At 45.1% G+C, this 15,510-nt stretch overlaps 1 protein-coding gene across 4 annotated transcripts in view; it reads right to left on the bottom strand.

The window, feature by feature from the left end:
- The window catches only part of PTPRE (protein tyrosine phosphatase receptor type E), a 109,019-nt gene that overhangs the window by 48,279 nt on the left and 45,230 nt on the right, over nucleotides 1-15,510 (bottom strand). The window contains exon 1 of one of the 4 annotated variants that reach the window (XM_040606247.1): nucleotides 2,721-2,854. The exons of the other annotated variants lie outside the window; for them this stretch is intronic. The gene's annotated coding sequence lies outside the window, so the exon portion shown is untranslated. Of the gene's footprint in view, nucleotides 1-2,720; nucleotides 2,855-15,510 lie in introns of those variants that run through there. 4 annotated transcript variants of the gene reach the window in all.

Below are 15,510 nucleotides of genomic sequence, written 5' to 3'. Positions count from 1 at the left end.
TGGGTTCTTTCACACTATTGCTCGCCAGGATTAGATTCAAAACGGTTATGAAGATGGGCTGCGTGACAAATTGCATTAAAACCAGGGTTGATTTAGACATGTTAAAAAACAGGGTCATAACAAACTTTGACTGCAGCCTGAATTTTGGAAGGTACACGTTTCCCACTGATGTATTATATGTATGGCTTACCTACAGCCCCATAGTTCCAGAAATGATTTTTTTTTTTTTAAAAAAAGAGATTTCTTTTTTCTTTTTCATGCCGTGCTGAGTGGCTCTCAATGAAGCCATACAAAGGCTGTGAAGATGTTCAGACATCATATCTAAAACTACACAGGTCAGACTTGGAATAGTCAGCTTTCACATCACAAAAATTCAAAATTAGGAGAAGAGCACACAAAAAAGAGAAGGAACTACAACTTCAGAGAAAAAGCGAGAGATGAAAATTATTTTCAAATTCAAAACGGTATTTCCATGCTGTAGTAAAAAAGGTTAAAATGATTAATACATCCTCTCTCTCACAGACATAAATTCACTCTCAAACACTTTTTAAAGAACTCCTTTGCCAGTTTTTGCAGATGTCTGGCCAGACTTGCAGGGAACAGCAGCCTCAGCCAGTGCATTTCTGAAGTAGCCATAACCCACCTCCACTGGCTCGCACCAAGACCAACACTGATTTAAACTAAGCAAAGGGTAAGCCAGTCCACACTAACCAGAACAAATGAAACACAATTAATCAGGATGAAACCAGCAAGCAAATTATAACTTATAAAATAGTCCCCCACCTGATGATGCAATGACTAACACTACTTGTAGATGCAGCATTATTTTCAGATGCGACGAGTACCATGACAGATGCCTGTCTTTCAAGCCCAGACTGCTGTAACCAGGATCTACAGTTCCAAAGTCAATGCACCAAGGACGCTATTTCACAATTTTCTCACCTGATTTAAAGTGCTTAAATATTCCCGAAAATTTAAACACATTTCCTGTAGTTCCTGCCATTAAAAAAAAAAAAAAAGCCACAAGAAAACCTCAACATAGATAACTATGTGAATTAAAGAAAACACCCTACTAATATATTTTCAAAAGATTCATACCTGTTGTCATGAACAGAGACATTAATCATTAAGAAGGAAGTTAAAACAACTCCTAAAGTGAAGTGTAAAGTCACATAATTTCAGTGTAATTACATGAGTCATGCTTTATTTAGGCGTTTACACAAGTGCGAGAGGATTCATTCTAAATACAACGGATATCGCTGCAAAGTGCTCCGTAATACGGTGGAGCACGATGGGCCACCTCGGCAAGAGGTCCCTGACAAGTCACGGGGGCCATTCCCCCCCGCTTCCCAGGCTGGACCACCTCCGCCCAGCCCACTCCTGACATGTGGAGCCCGAAGCGTGCCTTCAGATCGCCCCTTCTTCAGCATCCCTCAGTTCTGTATCCCGGTCCTTCACATTTTCTTTTTATTTTTACTGTTGAATTTATTTTCCTCTCGTACATTCAGCCCACTGCTCCCTCTCCCCCCACCCAGAAACACAGATTACAAACTATTCCCATTTGCGCTGCCTACGCTTGAAGACAGGCATCCCCTTCTAACCATCTCCTCGGTGAACTCATTCACAGCAGCAATTCTTCTCGCCTCTCCAAACAGACCCCTTGTAAATCCCGGTAATTCTCATTACTGCTTCCTGGACACTGTTAGCCCCAGACCCCTCCCAAAGCCCGGGTGCTCCGGGTAGGGGGTCACCAGCCCCAGGTGCAGAGCCCCACCAGTGCCTCTCTTGTAGGTTCCTACGTTTTACGCACCGTGACACGGGAAGGACCAGACAGGTCCCTCCCCAGGTTCTCCTACGGATGAGAGCTACCAGCTCGCACGGTGCAGCTTACGACTCCTCCGTCAGCCTCTGCAACTGCTCTGCACCTGCCTGCTGTCCTCTCCACGCTGTCTAATTAGCCAAGATTACTTTCCGTGCCATTAACACAACACTTCCCATGCAAGCCGAGCCATTAATAGACACAATGCGTACCGCCACCCAGGCGGCTGTGAAGGCCACACACCTCCACTCTTCAGGGTTGAGTTTTTCCAATTCCCAGCTGCTCTGAAAGCATCTGTTTCATCACATCCATAACTTCCTAACATGCTTCTGAGAAAGCATCACCTTTCCGAGACAGAGGCAAAGCCCCACTACAACATCTACAGGTCCTGCTCAAATCCATAAGGCACGCTACACTGTCACAGGAAGAAGCCTGATGTGACAGGACATGTCACGCCCTACAGATCTTCCCAACAGTTTCCAGTACTGATATTTAGTTGTTTCAAACTGGAAATGGAATTTTCTGGAAATGGAGTTAAACTGTGAAACCTCCAGGTCCTCCCTGTCTCCTTCCCAAAGCGGACCCACGTGATGCCCTCTGCCTGCTCACACAACAGCTCCTGGCCCCCGAGGCTCCCGAACACAAACCCAGATACCGCTCCGGCCTGTTCACAGATGAGACTCACACAGGCCATCCAGTCTGAAAATACCTAACTTGGCCTCAGTTTTAACTTGTCCCTCCCTTGCTGCAGCCTGAGTTCCCACCCCTGCACCGGTGCCACCTGCCCGGTGGCTTTGGTTGCCTGTTCCCTGCTCGCCCCATGCCAGGCAGGAGCCTGATGTGCTGAGCGTCCTCTGCCAGGGAGGAGAGCTAACCACCGCTCTTATCTTCTTTCACCTACCTTTAGCGTTCAAACACGCAGACCCTGAAAGACCATTTCTTTCAGTGACGCTTAAGCCAAATCACTCAGTCATCATGTGAAGGCACAGCTGTAAAGTAGAATGACATCAACTCCGCAAAAACAGAAGTCTTTTCAAAAACCAGAAAATTCACAAGAAGTTCGTTCTTCTTGTTTTGGTCCCAGGGAGAGATGCTTTCCTTCATGTCTCAGCTGCAATGCCCAGTCGTGCCCCCAGCAGCAGCCCAGGGCAGATCGCTCCTCGCTGCAGTCACAACCTTGGCCTGAAATGCCAGGTCTCAGCCCCAGCTTCACTAGGCCACAGCTTCAGTCAGAGCAGAAGAGGCAGAAACTGGAACCCAGAACAGCAAGTCCTGGGGCTCGAGGCCACCATCACTCCACCTGTACGTCCTGGCGTCACCACCCCGACCACCTCAGCCCACCTACCACCGGTGCTCAGCCTCACCCGCCAGCGGCTGCTGGGTGACTCCACATGCTGGCATGATTCCCAACCAACTGCTTCCACGCAATGCACAAAAGCTGCCGTATTAGTATTTCTTGAGCTAAAGGATATTTCCTGAGCTAAAGGAAGAGCTGAATTAGTTGTCTGTACTATTTCAATTGCAATATTTCCGCAGGCTTGTCAGATAATCCTCTAACATGAATCTCCACCGCGTGACATCTTTACAGGAAGAGCAAAATATTTTCAGTTTATTGCCGTTTTCTTACTTATACCGTGCAGCTCAGCTTGGACTTAATTCCCTTTTTTTATGGCCACCTTCACCATTTCCTTTTTGCTAATGTACCCAGTTGCAGCAGCGGTTTCTGCAATGCAGGGCTGGGTGCGTGAAAATTAAGAACTACGCCTTGCTCTCAGTCATTAGCCAAACAACTTATGGAAAGCGAGTGGTGCCTGCTGTAACTACTGCTGAATTTACGGAACAGTTAAAAGAAGGCTGCATATCGCATTCATGGCGGCACAAGCCACTCACGCAATTTACATACGGAAAAGCTGATAACCAGCGAGAAGCCAGCCCTCCCCTGGCCCCCGCTCCCCAGCACCGGGGGCCGTTATATCGGCGCTTTGATGAACATTTGAGTAACCCCAGCTTTTGGAGCAGACAAAGAGGGGACGACCTGTTCAAAGACAGTGTGGGAGAAAAGGTCTCATCTTATTTTTGGCGGAGGAGGTTTATAAATTGCCTGGGCTCTCTCTGCTAACCTCAGCTCGACCCATCAATCCCTTTCCTCCGCTGAATCACTAGAAATTCTAGATCAGAGGCTAAATCCTGGAAGAGGCTTTAAAGTTTAGGAACAGATACTCAGCATAGACGGAATTACATCCAGATAATAAGTGACAACTTTAAAGTGAAAAGCCCTTGGCAAATCTGTTGCGAGGACGAGCTCAGTGACACCGTTAATGAGAGGGGCAGCGGTGGCACGGGCAGCGCAGGCAGGATGCCGGTGCTGAGTCAGCAGAAAGCCCATGCTGCGGCCACTGTCACCGTCCCCATGGCACGGCAGCCCCCAGCAGCCCACAAAGGAAGCAGTTGTGACCCCTGGGCTGGTGGTGGCCCACCCTGCAGGGCAGCTGGGACTCCTGCCCACCGGTGCCACAACCGCACAGCCATGCCGCAGCCCACCCCACCGTGGCCACGGTCCCCGGGGGTGTTCACAGCAGCCCCAGCATTAAGAGCTGCCAACACCCAAGCGGAGGATCAAGCCTGAAAGACTAAGCTGAAATTGAAGCACAGAAATTATGGTGAAAATGAAAGAAAAGACTAACATTGGATTACTTTAAAAGTACATGTTGTCTACCATTAGGTCTATGCCACAGCCATTTTGCATCCCTATTTCATATCCAAATACATCTCCTGCTGCATAAATATTCATTGTTATCCTTCTTGGCCTCATTTTAGATAAATAAAGATCTCCTCAGCAAGGCTCCATTTTGAATTATTTACTATTTTTCCTGCAAGCTCACCAAAGGAGAGAGTTCATTAACACAGAAACATGAAGAAATAAATAGTCTGATAAGGCTCTTTTCTACTATATGAAATACTACTTATCAGAGTATTTTCAGGGCACTAATTGAACAATTCAAGGTTGGCCAACAAAAAAGTTCCAGGACTTCTCTATAAAATCTTATAGGAGCCAACATTTCAGGAAAAACACCTCAACTTGTTTTACAAGCTCATTAATATCTTCTAGAATACTAAACAATTGCTACTCATATCCCAAATTAATTACGTTTTACCAAATACATAGAGAGAACCTTTCAAGCAAACACAAAAATTTGCATTTACGTTTTTGTAAGTTTCCAGCACCCCCCTCTCCCAACAGACCTGTGCTGGAGAGTGAAGTCACAAATTAGGGTCACCTTTCCCCGTGCATTGTCAGCAAATCAATCTGCAATGCCTTTCAACCAGGACTCATACATAAATTAGGCAGCCTGCGATTGATTCGCAGGAGAAACCCTCAAGCAGCGGAGTGAAACAGCAATAAAATCTTACAATTACCTCGAGAAGTTGCCTTTTGTTCTGTCCCAGTGGTCCTTTTATTCTTCAGTTGCAGAAAACCTATCATCATACAGATGCTCCCTTATAATAGATCTATATGAATATTTAAAATTGCTTCTTGAAAACGAAAGCTAATTATACATGATGGAAAATACATACAGAAGAATTATATACAGCATAACGGCCAGATTCAGTGCTTCTGTTTCAGCAGCAAAGCATTTCGTCTTGGAGGAGAGAAGGGGAGGACGGGAAAAAGCAAAAGCACAAGTGTGTGTCCTGTCTGCATATTCAGTCAAAGCAGAAAAAGGAGAACACGACACCTGGATGTTTGAGAATTCATTCGTAACACATCAAGAAAATGTAATACAGAAAGGAAGGTAACAGCGCTACAGCTCAAAGCCGTTCAGCCTAGCAGGGCTTGGGAACCTTACGGGTCTATCCCAAGCCTAGCCCGGCTTTGCACCACAGAAATTCAAACCCAGACAGCGTCCCTGCAGCTAAAGCGACACTCAGGCTCCCAAGTCACAATGCGGATTTCATGGTGCGCCCAGAGATGGGGAACTCAGACACTGCTTTCAATGCTGGCACTGGCCTTGGCCGTAACACACGACAGCGTGCTAGCTCACTCCTGATCCTTCTTCTGCTTATTTACCTCCACCGTGACCCGAGCTCCCTCCGCACCAGGCCCTTGGAGCTTGGTGGCAGAGTGCTCTGCATCCCACTGGGAAGCCCACAGCCCCTCCAGGCAGGAGGCAGTGCCAGAGGCACTCCAGAGCTGATCTGGTACACCAGTTGTTATCTGTGAAAAAGTATGCAGCCAAGCCTTGGGCGTATTTTTCAGGGCAAACTTCGTCGCTTGGCAAAATTTAAAGATAGTATTTTTTCGAAGCTGAAGATTGAAACGGTCACCATCAATGATAAAAGTTAATAGTAAAGGTTCTCCTTGGCTGGCGTGGGAGGTCAGCTTACTGGTGAGACAGGTCAGGAGCTCCAGCCCCACCACAAAGCTGGCACGGTTCGAGAGCGCTCAGGACGGCTCCTTCCCCTGACCGACTGCTTGAGATCACTCCCGGGCTGCTCAGACCAGCTGCTCCAGGGAACCCCCTCGTCCTGCTCTCCTCCCTGCTCGGTGTCCTCCACAGGATTCCCCTGCTCTGCAGATAACATGTCCACTGTGTACTCCGAGTAACATAAATTACTGGACTTAAGCCTTCAGCTGCTTCCCACGTACAGCAATATAAATTTTCAGCAATTGTGTAACTGGAGAAACAGTAACGGTACCAATGTGTTTCAAGGCTTATAAGGACCCTCATCACCTCTGCACATGGCAAACTCCCTCCTCCAGCCCGTTCACTGCGGCACAGAGCTGCCAAGACCAAAAGGAAGAAACTTTTTATGCTGAGTGTGATGACACACTGGTACAGGGCGCCCAGCGAGGCAGGAGATGCCCCATCCCTGGAAATATTCGAGGCCAGGTTAGACAGGGCTCTAAGCAACCTGCTCCAGTTGAAGGTGTCCCTGCTCATTGCAGCAGGGGGTGACCTAGATGGCCTTGAAAGGTCCCTTCCAACCCAACCATTCTATGATTCCATGACACCCTCTTTCCAGCACACACAGGCATGGCTTGCAGGCAATGCTAGAGGGGCTGTATCAGCCTCTGGCTGGCTGCTGCTCTGAAATACAAAGGCTTTGACAGCTCAGAGCTTTACACATCCTTATACCTCTTGTCTCCCTACCGCCCCACTTGTTCCTACTTACTCCAACACAACCCTACATCATACTGCCAACCCATCAGGTTAAAATGAGGGGGAGAAGCTTATTTTCTTCTTAACTCTGAACCAGTTTCATGATCAAATCCACAAACACAGCCCAACCTACAGCTGAGCCAGAGAAACCGAGGTGCCTATGTACTGCAGAGCAGACACAGGTGAGGGACTGCAGAGCAGCAGCAGTAAATACAGGGCAGGGCATCTCACACCGGGGATGGTATCTGACATGGCTTGGCCGTGCCTGCTGCTGACACTCTCTGCAGGCAGGTTTCCACATCTCTTTGCTTACAAGGACTGTTTCCTTGCAGCCTCCTTGGGAGAGCTCACGCAGCTCTGCACCTTGCTGATGTCCTACAGACAGGTACCTGCTCTTCAAGCCAAAATAACGTCTTAACAGACATTATTCCACAAGGCCCTCACCACCCCAAGCTCTCCCCTTTCTTTAAGGGCAGAGTATTTTTTACAACCACGTCCAACCCTCCTCTCAACTCCTGTAGTGACCTAGATCCATATCTCTGACCTGGCCAACGTGGACCCTCATGCCTGCAGCGAGGATGCACCACCCGCACCCTGAGCTGCCAGTCAGGCAAGAGCGACTGCCACCGAGCCACAGGCACTCCCCGTGGCCAAGAACACAAACTGTCCCAGGAGAACAGCCCTCTGGTCTGAGCAGAGCCTGAACCAGAATTTCCCAAAACACAACACAGCAACGCAATCAATGTGACTTGGCGAACTATTGTTAAAGCTAAAGCAACAGGACTTGATGTTTAAACTAAACCACTCATCGCGAGAGGCGAGCAGAGGACCACGCTCACTTTGTACATCCCAGGGGCTCACAGAAAGCGCCAGCCTCAAAACAGCACACCTTGAAGCTCACGTCAGACACAAATCTTTGTAGCCTTTCTCCCTCTGCAGCTTCCACTTAGGAAACGTGTGTGGGTCGGTCTCTATATATACACATATCCAATTTTCTTACAAAGAAGCATTAAAACTTTAACTACTACAAGTTACCCCAGAATATTTATCCTTCATGCAATCGAACAGTCTCCTCAGACTGGCAGGAGACACAGCAAAAGAGCAACCAAACCAAAGGTTGATTAAATAGATGGCCACGTGCTACTTGTGAAAACCTGCCCCTTCCAACCAGAAGCACTTCCCATAGACCAGCCAGACAATGCAGTAAATTAAATATGTTGTAAGAAACAATTACCAAACTAATGAAGCAAGTTATGCCAGATGTTGAACTTGCGCCCCAGATAATTTCATGTAACATCTGTTTTGCGACTGGTGTCGTATCGTAGTAACAGTGTGCGGGAACATGCACGGAGATTCAAGGGTAACATCTGTTTTTGTATTAGTTGCTTGCTGAGCATTCATCAAAAGCCTGATACTTCAATTATTTATTTGCAAGTCATTGCTGTCTCGGGAACAGACAGCAGCTCTTCCAGCCCCCCTGCGCTAAGAACTAAAGCAACAGCAGGGCCTGCGTTACACATACGGTAGCATCTGTCACCAGTGGTCAGTATTTCCTCTTCTCCCGTGACATTCACTAAAGTTAGCAGATATATTTACTTTATATAAATAAATTTATGGTATCACCAGCAGCAGCTTTAATTCGAAATAAGGCTTTGGGACATGAAATGAATCTGATTTTCTCATTCATTATTAAGTTCTAGGCCTGCTAATAAGCCATTTATCTCAAAAAAAAAAGTTAATTACCAATGCAAATTTCTAGAAAGAGTAAAGTTCTTTACAACCTAGAATCTGAAGAAATAAATAGAAACTGCATTTACTATTAAAATAAAACTCGCCAGCCTCTGAGTTATTAGAGATGTAAAATCCAAGCCTACAGCATGTTTTTTGAAGGGAGCAATCAGAGCCTGCGTCGAGTCCCAGGGATGCGGGCACTCAAGCCTGTCTACAGAAACCGTGGCCAGCATCCCTGGGATGCCGAGTGCCTGCGTTCCCCCCACACCCCAAAGAGCCACTGCAGGAGGGCAAGTCACTGCCCTGGGCACAGCTTCAGCATCTCCACAAATGTGTTAACACATGCCCTTCTCCTGCACCGAGAAAATCAAATCCCTCCTGAATAAGCTATCTGCAACTTGTCACACATAACAGAGGATTAAGGTTCCTTGGCAGGGTGGAGAAGATTTTTCTTTGCTCAAGTCTGAAATTGAAGAATTAGTATCATAAAAGAGGAACAACAACAACAAAAATTAAACCCAAGAGGAAAACGCTGATCCAGGCTGAGAAAGCCACCAGATATAAAAACTACGTTAGTCATAAGCTCTCTAACGCCCTGTGCTCTGCAGCAGTTGGGGGAGGTCAAAAGCAGCAAGAACTCCTACCTCACCCCGTAATACTGTCTCTGACAGCAAAATACCGGTGCTAGATTGTGAGGGCAATTTGCCACTGAAACCATCACTGCAGGAATTCAGTGAATTTTCCATTATTTCAGCTCAGATCAGCACTGGACTGAGAAAACTTGAGAAAACCCAATAAAACAGCAGTGGGCTGAAGTAAGTCCTTGGAGCATCTACCCTTGGAGGGCAGGTTTACATCAGCTATTAGGGAAGAAATTGTTCCCCGTGAGGGCGGCGAGGCGCTGGCCCAGGCTGCCCAGAGCAGCTGTGGGTGCCCCATCCCTGGCAGTGCTCAAGGCCAGGCTGGATGGGGCTGGGGGCAGCCTGGGATGGGGGGAGGGGGCCCTGCACAGGGCACGGGGTGGGACTGGGTGGGCTTTAAGGGTCCTTCCAGCCCAAACCATTCTAGGATTCTATAAAATGATACCAAATTGCAACAAAAGAGGTGAGGTTTTTCAGCTCTGTACAGGTAATCTAAAAACTATAGTTTAAGCACTGCACACTGGCAGCAATCTTCCTACAAAACGGATTTTAAAAGTTGTTGGTGTTTTTTATATAGAATTAACATAAGAAAAAGGAATGAGAACTTGGAAATTTTGTTGCAATGCCTGAAATAGCCATCCAATGCCTTTATTACTAGGGAAAAAAAAATATCTTCCCTTTTCTCTAGATGACCCAGGATTACAGCATAACTTTTCAGGTATATAATTGTCACTAGGAAAGGACAGACCCCACACCCTCACCTCAAGTATACATGTACAGAGATTCCTCATGCAGCTTCGCCCAGGAGGGAAGGAAACGGCGCTTGTTTTGCAGTCCCTGGGATCTCAAAACCTTCGTGTGTCGAAACTCTGCTCTTCTCACACAACGGCATTTCACTCACAGTACACACACGCACTCCCCAGCCTGTTTTCCTCCTCCCTGCTCTGTTGTGTAAGTTGCATTAGCTTTGAAGAGAAGTCTTCACTCAATGGAGTATCTCGTTTGGTATGAGTTGGATTTACAAGCCCAGCTTAGCAGGTGACCAACCTGGGCTGTATTCAAACAAACAAATCACTCACCCTTTTCCCATAGTTTACAACATATTCCCAGTGCCCCGGAATTAAACATGCCACATGTTTTGCTGTGTTATCTAATTGGCTTTAAAATATTCTTGAATTAACTAACAGACATAAGGAAGCATAGCTTTTTACCCTATTAGCCAAGTCTCCTTGCAATGGAACCAAGAAATAGGTAGCTGGGAGGAGGTGAAAAACTAAGAAAATAATAAGCAAGTCTTTGGGTCTAGAAACATCCTCCACTGTTACAGATCTTTTCCCCTGTACTTACTGGTTACTAAAGGATACAGGCACTCTTTACTATCAGCTGCGTGATACAGAGTGGAAACTTAAAAGAAAAAAAATATTACATTAAGCTTAAAAAAAAAAAAGGATAAGAGCTTTGCACAAGTTTTTCTTCATGCCACTACTTGCACAGTTAAGCTTTAAAACTGAGCTGTAAGTCTGTATACACTATATAATGATGCTACGTATCCCCTTCAAAACATATCACAGCTGAACACCATTTCAGATAAATGATTCTGAAATCAAAGATACAAAGAGCTGGGACAAAATCTTCCAAGGAAGATTATGATCTCTGATGGCTGCGCTGATAACAGACATAGAGCTCCATGAACTATCGACAGCTACACCACTGGAGACGTCCTTGCCATGTACCTAAACCACCTCCCATTCATCATCATCTCACTTTTACAGCCCTACAAATTGATGGATTCATGTTAGTTCCTCGAGGCAATGACATTCATATTGCAAATCCAAGCTCCTGATAAGCTACAAAAGATGATTTGTTGCTCCTTCAAATTACAGCTGGAAGTACGGGCTCTTGTCCATGATTACCACCGCAGCCTACTTGGGTGTCTCTGTAGCGAAGGAAAAAGCAAAAGCATCTCTCATGCAAGGCCACTCTGTTCCCTGTCCTAGTGACTGTGCGCCTCCTGTGAGAAACCTGACTGACCTTCAGCTTGAAGATGCTCTGATCAAACGATAAGAAACTGGGGAAAAGAACAGGGCGGGGAAACACAGAACAAAGTTAAAAAAACCCGATAAACACCACTGCCCCAAACAACAAGGCAGGTAACCATCTCCCTTGTTATTGGTGTTTGGGCTACGCTTTGGAACTGCACACAAACCAAATCCACACAGAAATACAATAAATAAGAACAGTAAAATGGCCAATATACATGGCAAAAATGAAACAGTCTGAGAAACATGTTAAAAAATATCAAAAGGAGATTTGGAAAACAAGAACAAGTAACAGTGTTCTTTCGGTGTGGGTTTGTTGGTTTTTTTAGTCCTCTCCATTCCTCCTGTCTTGACTCTTCCCCCCCCCAGCAGCCCCTGCAATCCTCCTCAGCCTGCCGCTGATCCGCCTACCCAGCCGCTCTCCAGCTGCACCCTCTATGCCTCCAGCCTTGCAAAACATCTGTTTTCTCAGAAACAATCCTTTCAATTGTATGCATTTTTGTTATTCTGATACAGGAAACAGCTCAAAACAGAACTGACCATTATTTTTTTTGCTTTGTTTTGTTTCATTCACCACCAAGCACACGGCTGCTTTGGCTGAGTAATAGTTGTCATAATATTGGTCAGAAGCTACTAAAACGCTACAAGATTGCCTTTTTTCTATTTAAAAAAATCACTACATTGTTGTACTTATCTTGGTATCAAATATAAGACAGACATCCAGTTCTTTTTATGAATCCAAGGAGCTGCTGCAGCAATAGCTTGTTGAGCTATCTGACAGGGGTACACTGAACAAAATTCTTTAACTTCCATGTCTGAGTACCCTGCCGAGGAGACTGGTGTTGCACATCCACTCTTGGCAGACATAAAGGAATCCTGTTCAAAGACTAGGTTGGGGAAAAGAATAATTTACCTTGAGACTGTGATGGTATTTTCATTATTCTGCTAGCTGTAAATAAAAGCAGGATCATAACATCAAGACAATGAAACACAACCAGAACCACATTTTACACTGAAGCTCTAAGCATATTTCAGGTGCTATCAAAAGACTAAATACTAACCCAAACTTATTTTCCTAATAATACAAAAAAGCTGGTATAGACCAATGCTTTTGTGCTACTGTTCACAAGGAAGATACGCAAGATGTAACGGATCAATACGTATCGACTTACAGCACTTTAACCGCCTTTTAAAAATGTATTTTTTGGGAAAATAACCACCGAAAATATCCTGTGTTTCTGGTCTATGAGGCCATACATAGGGGTAACCATAAGCAAGGAATTCTTACAAAGAAAACCATTATTGGAGTTTAATGCCCATGCCACTTCCCTCCAGAGCATCCCGTTGCATTGGCAGAGGCACAAAGCCCCTAAGGAGCAGCAGCAAAGCACCCACTCCCCTTTTTCCACATGCACAGTGCCCCTTCCTAACATCCCTAGTCCAAGAAATCTAACCAGAAGTTTTTTTGTATGCATAAAGGATAATAATTTTCCCTACTTCCATTTCAAATCCACAGGTCTGTTACTTCCCTCACTGATTTAACAGTAATTTAAATGTAGGAAAGACAACAGAATCTGCCCACAATTCTTCCACTAGAGCCACTGCTCTGCAGGGTGGGCTGGTGCCCCCTGCCCTGTGTGCCAGAGCTGGCACCAGCATGGCACCAGCACAGCACCAGCACTGCTACTCAAGCAGCAGCTGCCTCCAATCTTGTTTAAAAAGCACCTGCAGTATCTCCAGTATAGAAACACACACTCTCAAATGATGCTAACCCCCTGCCGTTACAGAGCACATATAGGTCGGCCACAGCAACAATTTTTTGAGCTTTTCATCTCAAATTTCCTAGAAATCATGGACTCTCCCAGATGCAAAAAGTCAGCCTGTAATAATGTCCCTGCCCAGTAGGAGCACCTATCTTAACTGAAGACTGGAAATCAGTTAATTGGAAAAATTATTTACACTTGCAACTAACTCAAATATACGGACAGACTCAGAATTCTAAGTCCATTTCCCTTTCTATAATTAAATTACTCCACAGCTGTGCACATCAGGCAGAAAACTTTAGGCTGAAGCCTTTATGCATCAGGAAGCATACAGAGAATTCTTCTTCCCTAACTTCTTCTGTCTAATGTTGGATGACTTCTACTCTTTTCTTCTGAATGAAAATATAAATTTAATTACTGGAACATTATTAAACTCTTCCTCCCCTCTGCCCCGCGCCCCCCCGCCCGCCCCCCCCCCCCCCCCCGCCACTGGAAAACCAGTATCATCATCCAAGCATTTCAGCTGACAATGACAACAGCCTTAAGCTCTGATCTGCAAGAACTTAACCGCTTAGTAATTAATCAGAAACACAGCTGAGTAGTAAAACACATGCTATATAGTATGCTATAATTATTATATTTGCAAAAATTAGGGTTGTGACTCTTGGTATCTGTGAGCAGCTCTTGGTGTGTGCACGACAGAGTACAGCCCACATCCATCATTTCTTATGCAAGTCTACAGAAAGTTTTCCTTAAATAAGGGCTGATGGATGCATTATTTTTAATCCTTGAAGTGACATGACAAAACTTCCATCCCCAAGTATATACCTCTTCTCCATACACCTGCAGGACGACAGGATGCCTTGTGGCAGGTCAAAGTTTCTGCCTTACACAGACCTCTGCTCCTTTCCACTCAGTTTGCTCTTAAAGGGGGGAAAAAAAAAAGTTACCCTCTCTCCAAGGTATCTCTCTCTCTCTTCATCCCTGATAACTGGAAAATTCTTCACAGGCAGTACAATTTGCTGACATTATTATTTAATTTTATTTTCTTATAGATATTTTATTAACAGCATCCTACAGCCATGCCCTGTATGAGGAATGGTTCTTCATGCTCAGGGGAGGAGTAGGCAATGACACAATCCCCAGCTGATATTCTTATTTCTTTCTGTATTGTAATTTTGCAGGAGAAACAAGGCCTTTGCAAAGGCATCCATCGTTGCTCTGCCCCTTGCCTTCCAGCCCCCCTGCCTCTCTGATGACCACTGCTTCTCCAAACCAGAAGCCAGCAGCAACCCCTGGGAAAGGTAGGGGAGCTCCTACCAGAGCGAGCGGCTGGCAGGCAGCAGTGAGTGAGTTGAAGCGGAAGAAAGATAAAATACACACCAGAAGGTACATTTGCAGCCTCTTTGGTGCCTTAAGGATGCCCCTTACAAATGTGAGAATGTCAGGAGGAAAAAAAAACCCACAAAAGTATCACTGTTCATAGCATACAAAATTACAGACAGCATCTCATGGCTAAAGAAAAACATGTTTCTGTACCTGGTGCTTCTGAGCCTTACAGAAATTTGAATTGTTACAGCCAGAAAATCATCTCCTCTGAAATAGCCATTCAAAAAAAAAAAAAAAAAAATGAAAAGTAGGTAGTTCAGTCTGACACGGCGCACTTTAGATCTGTCCTATACCTTCATGCTAAGATCATATTACTAATACACAAACATCCAAACCAATGATAAACTGCAAGATTATTAAATAAACTGTGTAACAAACAGAATAACGCAAGAAAAGTCCATGCAAATTTATTGGATCCTGTAAACTTAAAGATGCTCAAACCCCTACTGACTTAGAGGACTAAGATTGAGATCGCTTTTATTTAAAAACCTCCCTGTAATGGAATAGTTCTCAGATAAATACGTATTTAGGTCAATGATTCCCTGCCTTCTCCTAAACCTGTGCTACTTACCCAAAATACAGGAATCTGTCTGCAGTGGAGCTGCTGCATCTTTTGAGAAAATGTATCATTAGACCGGGCAACCAAGGGCACATTACTTATTTTGTTCTGATGACTTTGCTAAATAATTACATCAGGATTTTTCTTTCTTCAAAGCCACCTAAATATAAATAGCAACCTTCAATACAGAAATAGGTTTTCCGGTCAACTGTGATGTTTATTGTGAACTAATAATACTACAGCTTCTGTATGAAGATGGTTCTTGAAAACCTTAAGAAAAATAATCCACGTTACTCACTGCTGCTTAAGGCAACACATTTGTGCTATGAATTCTGTGTTTGTGAGATCTGATTAAGTGCCAGAGACCTCACAGCTGTAGCAGTCCCACGGTACATTCCTTTAGCAAG

Source organism: Falco naumanni, chromosome 9 (genome assembly GCF_017639655.2).
Source record: "Falco naumanni isolate bFalNau1 chromosome 9, bFalNau1.pat, whole genome shotgun sequence".
Classification (NCBI taxonomy): domain Eukaryota; kingdom Metazoa; phylum Chordata; class Aves; order Falconiformes; family Falconidae; genus Falco; species Falco naumanni.
Note: the sequence above shows the minus strand (reverse complement) of the source record. Positions and strands in the feature narration are given on the sequence as shown.